The following is a 10,709-nucleotide window of genomic DNA, read 5'->3' on the forward strand; positions in this document are numbered from 1 at the left end:
AAGAAAGAGTGTGTGTTTTTAAGAGATGTAGACAAAGAAAATAGAGATGGGAAGAGGGAGGGTTTAACTGAAGAGGATAAAGAACCAAATCAACATGCAAGTCACATTTGCCAAGAGAAGAAATGGCTTGATCAACAAGGCCTATATGAGCTCTCAGTCCTTTGTGATGCTGAGGTCGTCCTCATCATTTTTTCCAACCGTGGCAAGCTCTATGAGTTCAGCAGCACCTCAAGGTATATATACATTCATAAATAAACTCTTTATGCTTATGGTTGTCTCATGTTTGATTATTTGAATGACAACACAATAACTAACCTACATTCCTATTTAGAACTAGAAACCAGAAACAAGATCAGGCAAATCAAATGAAAGAAGAAAAATGGAACATAATCTCATGTTTCTCATTATACAATTACAAATTCATCAATTCAGTAATCACAACAATACAGAATCACACACCACGTCACATTTCCAACACATGTATATCATATCTGTAGGGTTTCAGGTGGGGAACGAAGGAATATTACCTCGCGAGTGAAGTGTCCCGAATAGGAGTCCTCAAATTGGAAGTGAAGTTCAGGCCAATATAGGTTTGCAGAGGCACGATTCAACTGCAATGGCGGTTCACGAGCTCACATTGTGGTTGAAGCACAATGGAGGGAGGCGAACTCCAGCACCCCGCGCCTACGGCCCTTGGACCAAATAATTGTGATAGTTCTTAGATTGGGGAAATCAGAGAAGGGAGGGAAAATGTGTTTGAATGCGAAATGAAAATGTGAGAAGGAATACCTGATTTTCACCCTAATGATAATGTGAGCGGCGAACTCTGGCAGCTAACGCAGGCGAACACCGGTAGCCAACAAACAAGACCCTTCCAGAAGATGACTCTAAGGACGTTCTTGGAATGGTCGGCCAAATGACAAAGATGGCTTCCTTGATTGAACGATGAGGCTGGAGTGCAATGATGGTGGAGGGAACAGTGTGCACAAGCAGTAGAGGGAGTTGGGAGAAGGACTTAGGGGAAGAAAGAGTTGGGAGATTATGAATATTGGGGGAAGAAGAGCTTTTGCAAAATGAGGGGGAAGGAAAAATTTTCTTATACACCAACCACTTACCAAAGGTCAAGTTCCTTCGGTAATGTCCCATGTCGATTACCGAAGGCCAAAATCCTCCAATTATGTACTACTTTACAGATCGTCGGAAAATCCTTCGGTAAACAAAGTTTACCGAAGGCCTAAGGGTCGTCGCTAATAGCCCGCCGGTAATAAATGAATTTCCCGTAGTGTAATGAAATCGACTAGATATCTCTATTTTAGGGCTTTCTATGTTTGAAAATTTAAATGGGCTTATTTTGGTGATTATGGTTCGCGCCCTTATATTATGTCATGTCTGAGGAATTGTGATAGCATTTAGTGAGGTTGGTAAGTATATTTCCAGTAACCCTAGACTAAAGAAATGTTTCCAAGCACTCTGCACCAGATGGCATCTTGATCTCAACCCTCTAGAGGAAGTAAAAGAAAAGAAATGGTTGTCACAAGAGGTGTTGATCCTGAAGGGTGGTACAATGATGATGATTATTGTTGTATTCATACATTTACACACATAGATTATCCTGTAATAATTCTTGCATTACAATGAATCTAAAATGCTTGATCTGGAAAAGATCTTGAAAGGTTTTGCAGGAACATTGCTTCTGGATGAACAACTGAAGATTAACTCAATGGAAAGCGATGAAGTCGATTGCAACTGTGGATCATTCGATTACTGTTTAACAAGGGTTATAAATTCCATGATTTGGAATTTGGTTATTCGGTTTATTGATCATATTCTGTTGATTGTTCTTTTTCAATATATCTTTGTTCTTTAATTGATTGAGATTACTTGAGATAATATTGAGATTGTTTATTGATATTGTATCTATGCTTCATTGATGTGTTTGCACAATTTCTATCTTGATACAATATTGTCACATGTTCTGAAATGTTCTATGCATACTGCATTGTGCATTTGGGTTTTGATTATAAAACATGCATAATAGCACGGGGAGTATTCAATAGGATCTTAGATAATTTCACATGCCTACACTTTAGGGGGTGATTATATCTTTATCATGTGATTATCTGTGATAGGGGGGACATCATTGTTTGATTAATATGATTTAATGATGCATCTCTAAGTAACTATTTGTCAGCATATCAGTATCATAAGGCATACCTTTTTTGCTAATGCACAAAGGGGGAGAATGTTGGGATTTCTCTGATATTCATTTTCTGAATGCTCTGATATTCATTTGGAGAATGCTGGGAGAATACTCTGATATTCATTTTGAGCTCTGATATACATTTTGTTTGCTCTAATATACTCTGATATTTTCTAAGATGAGCTAATATGTTTTGTGCTCTGAATCAAAATGAGATATTTCAACATTTACTCTGATTCATTTTGATCATTTGCTCTAATACATTTTGATATGATATGATTTGATTTGTACAACGTGGTTGTTTATTAATCATGGTTGTGCATCATCAAAAAAGGGGGAGATTGTTGAGATTACTGATAAGAGGAGCACTGATTTAGTTGAACCTAGAATCTCAGAGCTTCTGGTTTTTTATGATGACAACACATAATTAATAACACATGTGTATTATGTGTTACATGTTCATTACTTTCATGTTTGTGATTATTAAGAACATGTTTGTGTTGATTTCGTGTTTTTGAAATGTCTGAAGTGTCAAGTGAATAAAGAAAAATCGTGCCTTTAGACTATTCACTAAGAAGTTGCAAATAGAATGTCTTTTTCTATCCGACATAATTGTACATCCAGTTCTCTTCCACTCCTCCTTATATTCCTCAAGATTTGAATCTGTTTTCTTCACAGCTTGTTTCAAGAGCTTCTCTCTAATATCATGATAAGATGGTGGTTTGTATGCAACTCCATACTTACCAATCATTTCACACATCTTTGCAAATGCTGGATTTCTAATTACATTAAAAGGAATGGCACTAGTGTAAAAGAATTCAGCCACTTGAGCATCAACTTCTTCTTTGTATCCTTTTTTCATCATTTGATTTATAGTTGCTTGGACTCCCCCCTTGCTAGTAGTAGTAACTTTTTCTTTTCCTTTAAAACCGAATACCTTGTGTCCTCCTTCAAGACTCTCACTTTCTTCCTAGTCTTCATCAATATTTATCTTTCTTTTCTTTGATGAAGCATTCTTAGCTTCTACAACTATTTTTATCATCAAATTTTTTATTTCATCCAAAACAGAAGCACAAGGTTCCGAATCTTCTCTAGTTCCAGCAAGATGATGCTTAAATCTAAATATGCCTCCACTTACAATCTTTGAGTAATAGTTTCATTTTACTTTTCTTCCATTACCATTAACATCAAATCCATGTTTCCATCCAATATCAGATCGTTTCCTGGAGCATTTTTACTTCTACTTTTAACGGATAAAGATGCACTTGGATTAGTTTCCATTCCAGCCATGGTGCTTTAAATTTTTTAACTAAAAAAATATGACAGAAGCATACTCAGAGAGACATGACATGATACTTTAAATTTTTTCATTAAAAAAATATGGCAGAAATAGACTCATAGAGACATAACACAGTACTCCTCACGCTTTTTAAATTTTTCAAAAATAAGAAAAAAAAAAGCTAAATATTTTCAAAAAAAAAAAAGAAAAAGAAAAGCCATGAAAGCATCGAGAATTGCATACTCAGAAATCAGAAGAAACGATATTAAAAAGCATGACAAGACAAGACCATGGCAATAATAAAAATTAGTTTTTTAATAAAAAGCAAGGGTTATGACAGTGTGCCAGGGACTTAAATGTTTGAAATAAAAAACACTTTTTTAATAAAAAGCATGGCTTGAAGAGGGCTGTAACAGGAGGTTGTATATTTTAAAATAAGAAACAGGTAGAGTGTGAACCGGAAGGAGCGACTGCGAGACCAGAAGCTGCAACGCTGCGACGGTGACACGACAGCGGCTGCACGGAGAGTAAACCAGGCCACCGAATCGCGACCACGAGACCACAAATGAGAACGTTGTGAGTGGCAACCAAGAACTGGAGCGGACGATTGGAGGACCAAGAACGACGGTCGGACAGAGCGCGAAAGCAAGGAGATGAAACGAAACCGCAAACTGGAGTGAAGCACAATGAGAATTAAGAGGAACCTTAATAAGGTAATCAAATACTAAAATCAAAACGAAATCTTTCTCTTTCGTTTTTACCCATTTTAAACTGGGCCAAATCGCGACAAAATCATGATTTTATACATTTTCACCGATTTCGTTTACGAGCCCACCGAGTTAACTCAAACAAGCCTTGTTGTAAAAACCTTGATCATTATAGTGCATTTGCTTCCTGTGGTGGAAGGACACTAGATGTAGGCTTGGCCGAACCAGTATAAAAACCCAGTGTTTGATTTTTCTATCCCTACTTTGTTACATTCAGTCGACTTTGTATTTTCCTCATTTGATTATATTCCGCTACACTACAAGGTCGTTTTCCTTGCGTTTCAAGAAAGCTTTTAAAGGCATCCACTTTGCGAAAAAGATTTAAAGAAAACATTGTTTTGACATTTCACCAATTCAGCCCCCCTCTTGGTGTGAGAAATTAAGCCATTCTATTTTTAACATCAATGACCCTACATGCACATCTATCTTGGTTCGTGTTGTCATTATGAAGGGTCTTCCTAAGATAATAGTTGTTGAACGACACTAGTGCAAAATTGGCCTTTAACGTCACCCAATAGACGTCGGTCCACCAAAACAACAACGTAAATTATTGACCAGTGGTATTTTCGTAAATAAGAGGGCATATAGACATTCGTTAGGGGAAGGCGACGCCTATAATATTATAGACGTTCGGGAACCCCTAATGGACGCCTATGAGGCTGATAGGGTAGGTGAAGAGTTTTTTTTTCAGCCATTTAGACGTTCGTTAGGGGGGCCCCGACGTCTATAATATTATAGACGTCGTCCCCCCCCCCAACGGACGCCTATGAGGCTGACAGGGTAGGTGAAAAGTTTTTTTTTTAGCCATTTAGACGTCTGTTAGGGGGCCCCGACGTCTATAATATTATAGACATCGGGGCCCACCCCTAAACGGACGCCTAAGTAGCTGACAAGGTAGGTGAGGAGTTATTTTTTTCAGCCATTTAGACGTCCGTTAGGGGGGGCGCCCGATGTCTATAATAATAAAGACATCGGGCCCCCCAACGGACGCCTAAGTGGCTAAAAGGGTCGATGAGGAGTTATTTTTTTCAGCCATTTAGATGTCCGTTAGGCGGGGCCCCGAAGTCTATTTATAGACGTCGGGCCATCCCTAATAGATGTCTATAAGTCCCGCGAATATGAATATTTTAATCAGAAAGACGTCATATTAGTTAGGGCCCCAACGTCTATAATATTATAGACGTCGGGGCCCTCCAACACCCGACGTCTACAACCATTTATACTAAAAGCGCGAACCCGCGAGGAGTTACGCTCACTGTTCATCGTCTTCCCCGCGTTTTCTCTCTTACGCATTGCATTTCCAGGTGCGTTTCCTCTCTTTTGGACCGTTTAAATTTACTTTTACTCTGATTAAATTACTCTTTCATGAAATATCTTCCATTTGAATCGATTAAAATTCGTTTCCGTTACGTTTTTCTGGCTTGTTAACTTGGGCGGCGCATTTGAATGATTTTGGTGTACGTTTTTGGGTCTGCATTACTCCATTTCCCTACATTGCTCTTTTAATCTGGTAAAAAGGTTAGCTTCTTTGTTGATAATTTTTTTGTATGCATTTTATTGGCTTTTGTGTATACATGTTATTGGCTTTTGCGTATGCATGTTTTTGACTTTAATTTTGACTTTAAGGTCTGCATGTGTTATTGGCTTTTGAATATGCATGTGATAATTGTGTTATTATAATTGGCATGTTGGTTTATAAGTATCAAATCATTGAGTGAAACTTAGTTCCCGTTTGAAATTTAACACAAACGATTAATCTTTTAATCGTTTGTATTATATTTTGAATTGTTCGATTGAACAGTTTGAGAAAATTATTTTTCATAATTTGTTATAACATGTACGTTGGAGTTTATTGATAAGATTGATAAAATTTCGGTTCAGTATTTGTGTTGTTCTCCGGATGCATATTTGATTATGGTCATCCTTGACTACTCTCATTTCATGTATTTCGGAGACCAATGCGAAATGATGCCGAAATCTTATCAAATTTATGATGTATAGACTTCTTTGCATGTGTCTTAGCAAATTATGAAAAATAATTTTTCTGAATGGGTAGGGCCTAACCTTGTGAGAGTTAAAAAACTTAAACTGATGAATGATTTTACGAAATAGTATGGATCGAAGCTGGATGAATGAACGTCGCATCAGTGAAGAATATGATAAGGGTGTTTCAGAGTTCTTGAAATATATTGAACAAAATGCTAAGTTTGTGAACGAGACATATTTTTGTCCTTGTGTTCATTGTCTTAATCAAATACGACAATACTTAGGCAATGTATGTGACCATCTATTCATGTTTGGCATAATGAGAACTTACCTCGTTTGGACTTGGCGTGGAGAAGTACTGGACCAGACTTCCACGTCACGAGGAACGAATTATGTGGAAGAATGGATGAATGATCATTTAGAGGACATGATACGTGATGTCAGTGAAGATAATTTTGGAAGAGCTAATTTGTATGATTCTCTTATAAATGATTCAGAGCAACTATTGTTCCCAGGATGCTCTAACTTTACACATCTGTCTACAACTTTAAAGTTGTTTAGTTTAAAAGAAAGGAATGTATGGACCGATAAAAGTTTCATAGAGTTGTTGGAGTTGTTGAAGGAGATGCTTCTAGAAAATAATACTCTACCTATTCGTAATTACGTGACAAAAAGATACATAAAGGAGTTTGATTCGCTAAAGTATTGTCCAACATGTGGTTTATCCTAATGATTGTGTTTTGTACATAAAGGAGTTTGCTTCGCTAAAGTATTGTCCAACATGTGGTTTATCCCGTTTTAAAAAGAAATTTGACAAAAACACTACTGATGAAGGTAATGATGGTGCACCTGGTAAGGTGATGTGGTATTTGCCTATAATACCTAGGTTTGTGTTAAAGAAGATGCAAAGAACCTTAAATGGCATTTTGACGAAAGAAAGTGCGATAATCTTCTTCGACACCAAGCTGATTCACCACAATGGAAGAAGATTGATGAAAAATTTCCAGAATTTGGTGCAGATCAAAGAAACTTAAGACTTGCACTTGCAACTGGTGGTATGAATCCTTATGGAAACTTAAGTAGCAAACATAGTTCATGGACAGTTATGTTGATGATATACAATCTTTCTCCTTTGTTGTGCATGAAGAGAAAATATGTGATGTTGTCCATGATGATATCGAGTCCTACACAACCTGGAAATGACATTGATGTTTACATAAAACCTTTAATTGATGATTTGAAATTGTTGGGGGAAGAAGGGATGGAAGTGTTTGATTCACATGTTGAGGAACAGTTCCGTTTACTTGCAATGTTGTTTTATTCTATAAATGATTTCCCAGCGTATGGAAACTTGAGCGGTTAGAGTGTTAAAGGTCATTTTGCATGTCCAATATGTGAAGAAAACACTAGTTACCTTCAATTGAAGTATGTTCAGAAGAAGCTATATACAAGACATCAGAAATTCCTTCCTCGTAATCACCCTTATCATAGATCGAAAAAAGCATTTAATGGAAGTGTTGAGGATGAGGTTGTGTCCAGACCCCAGAATGGTGAACAGGTGTACAACGAAGTCAAACTCATTGACATTGTGTTTGGAAAACATCATAAAAGTACCTTTGCAAAAGACATTTGGAAGAAACGATCAATATTTTTTAAGCTTCCATATTGGTGTAAACTTGATGTAAGACATTGTATTGATGTGATGCGTTGAAAAAAATGTTTGTGACAGTGTCATCGAAACTTTATTAAACGTGAAAGGGAAGAGAAAAGACAGAATAAAAGCACGACAATATTTGGCTGACATGGGAATCCGATCTGAGTTACATCCACAGGTAATAGGAAGGCGCACCTATCTGCCCCCAGGCTGTCACACTCTTTCTAAAAAAGAAAAACAAAGTTTTTGTAATTGTTTAAGAAGTGTGAAGGTTCCACAAGGTTATTCTTCAAATATTAGTAACCTTGTTTCTATGCAAGAGTTAAAGTTAGTTGGTTGAAAGTCTCACGATTGTCATGTATTGATGCAACAATTGTTACTTGTTGTTATTCGAGGCATATTACCTCCTTCTGTTAGGGGTATTCTGACACGTTTAAGTTTGTTCTTTAATCCCATTTGCAAGAATGTTGTTGACCCTCGAGGTTTAGATCAATTGGAAAATGAAGGAATAAGACTACTATGTGAATTGGAGATGTATTTTCCACCTTCTTTTTTTGATATCATGGTTCATTTGATTGTTCATCTAGTCAGAGAAATTCGAATATGTGGGCCGGTCTTCTTAAGGTGGATGTTCCCAGTGGAAAGATACATGAAGGGATATGTCAAGAATCAGTATAGACTAGAAGCTTCAATCATAGAGCGATACCTTGCAGAAGAAGCCATTGAATTTTGTTCAAGTTATATGCCATCTTGTGAACCAGTGGGTCTTCTCAAGAGCAGACATGAAGGAAAATGTGAAGGTAAGGGTGTTCGAGGTGTGAGAATTCAAAGTGTTAGTAGAAAAGAAGTTGACCAAGCTCATTTGTACATCTTAAACAACATTGTTGATGAGATTCCTTACATTTCTGAACACGTTAATGAAATAAAGGCATCAAACCTAAGAATGAGTGAAAAATGGCATCTTAATGAACATGTCAAAACCTTCTTACAATGGTTTAAGAAAAAGATTTATGCGACTCCACATGTTTCTGAAAGTTTATTGAGGTTATCTCGTGGGCCGAACACAGATGTCATTACATATGGTGGGTACTATATAAACAATATTTCTTTTCAGACAAAGGTAGAAGATGACAAAAGAAAAGTTCAAAATAGTGGCGTCACACTACAAGCTGAGGCTGTGCACTTTGCTAGTTCTAAAGACAAAAATCCAATCACAGCATCCATGAGTTATTTTGGAATAATACAAGAAATATGGGAAGTTGATTATGTCACTTTTAGAGTCCCAATTTTCAAGTGTAAATGGGTTGATATAAATTCTGGTGTCATGAAAAATGACTTTGGTTTCACATTAGTAGACTTCAACAAGATGAATTACACTGATGAACCATTTATCATGGCTAATCAAGCAAGACAAATATTTTACGTAAATGATCCAGCGAATAAAAAATGGTCAGTGGTTTTAGAAGGAAAAAACATGCAAGGATATGATGATGAAGATTCTCTTGATATACTTGAGACAACATCTGTTGAATCAAGACCCATTGAAGACTCAGTTGATGACGTTGCCGATGACATCTAGGCAATTCGTAGTGATCACAATGAAGGGATCTGGGAGAAAACAATATCTTAATAGGTTATGATATTTTTTGTATTGACTTTATATGTATGTTCATCATAATTGAATTATTACTAATCTTGTATATATTGGTCGAGGCGTCACATGATTGGCAGATGTGACATCCGGACGCGTTGATGGGCAGAGGAGACATATTGACATTGACCCCAGATCAAGTCAGGCATCAGGGCCAAATGATAATATGTTTAGGAGTTATGTGGGTAAGTTAGCAAAAAGCCATGTCTCTATCCTTCATGCATCTTGGGATGACGTCCTAGAGGTCGACAACAACCTCTTATGCCAAGATATTCAGGTATGTTTACTTAAAATAATTTTGATATACTTATTTCTTTCATCTTTTCTTATCAATAACATGTTTTTTGTTTTGAACAGCAACATTGTGATATTCCAAACACAATACAAATTAGAAAGAAAGTGTTATCGCATATAGCGATAAGATGGAGGGATTTCAAGACAAGGCTGACATGACTATATGTCTTTGGAGACAGACAACATGAAAATCCATCTTAGCATTATACCTTCACAGAGGAGGAGTGGATATAGTTTCGTGCATCTAGAGAGTCTGAGGAATGGAAGGTATGTTTCTTAACATCTACAAAGTCTTTCATTGAGTTCTTTTGATTTTACACTTATGAATATACATGGTTTCACAGGGTAAAAGGTTAGCCGCCCAAGAAAGGCAAAGGCTAAACGATGCACCACACTTGTTATCATGAGGTGGTTATGCAAAACTCGAAAAGAAAATTAGAAAGTCTAGAGCGGATGCCTTGGGGCTTGAGTCCCCGGACCTAACACCTGTACCTGCTAGGTATGAGCTGTGGAAGGCTGCTCGGACTAAATCAGATGGGAACATGACATCTTCCTCAGCTGCCTTGATCTCACAAAGAATTGTAAGTTCAAATTCTAAACATTGTTTGATTGTGTATCTATCATAGCATGTCTTCTAAGTAACTTGGTTTTTTATGTGCAGAATGAGTTGTTGAGCAGCAGACTCAGGGAACATTTGTTGGCCAAGGTAGGGACGCCATTCTAACAACGACATTCTAACAACGACAATTGGAAAGCTCGAGCACCCAAGACGTTTACGTGGAGTTCCTGGGGCGATTGGTCTTCGTGACTACTTTGGCCCTACACAGAAAAACATTCAATCAATGAGTCAGGAGGATTTGAGGCAGATGGATCTTTGA

The sequence above is a fragment of the Vigna umbellata genome, chromosome 7 (assembly GCF_029865625.1).
Source record: "Vigna umbellata cultivar VRB3 chromosome 7, Vumbellata_1.0, whole genome shotgun sequence".
Taxonomy (NCBI): Eukaryota; Viridiplantae; Streptophyta; class Magnoliopsida; order Fabales; family Fabaceae; genus Vigna; species Vigna umbellata.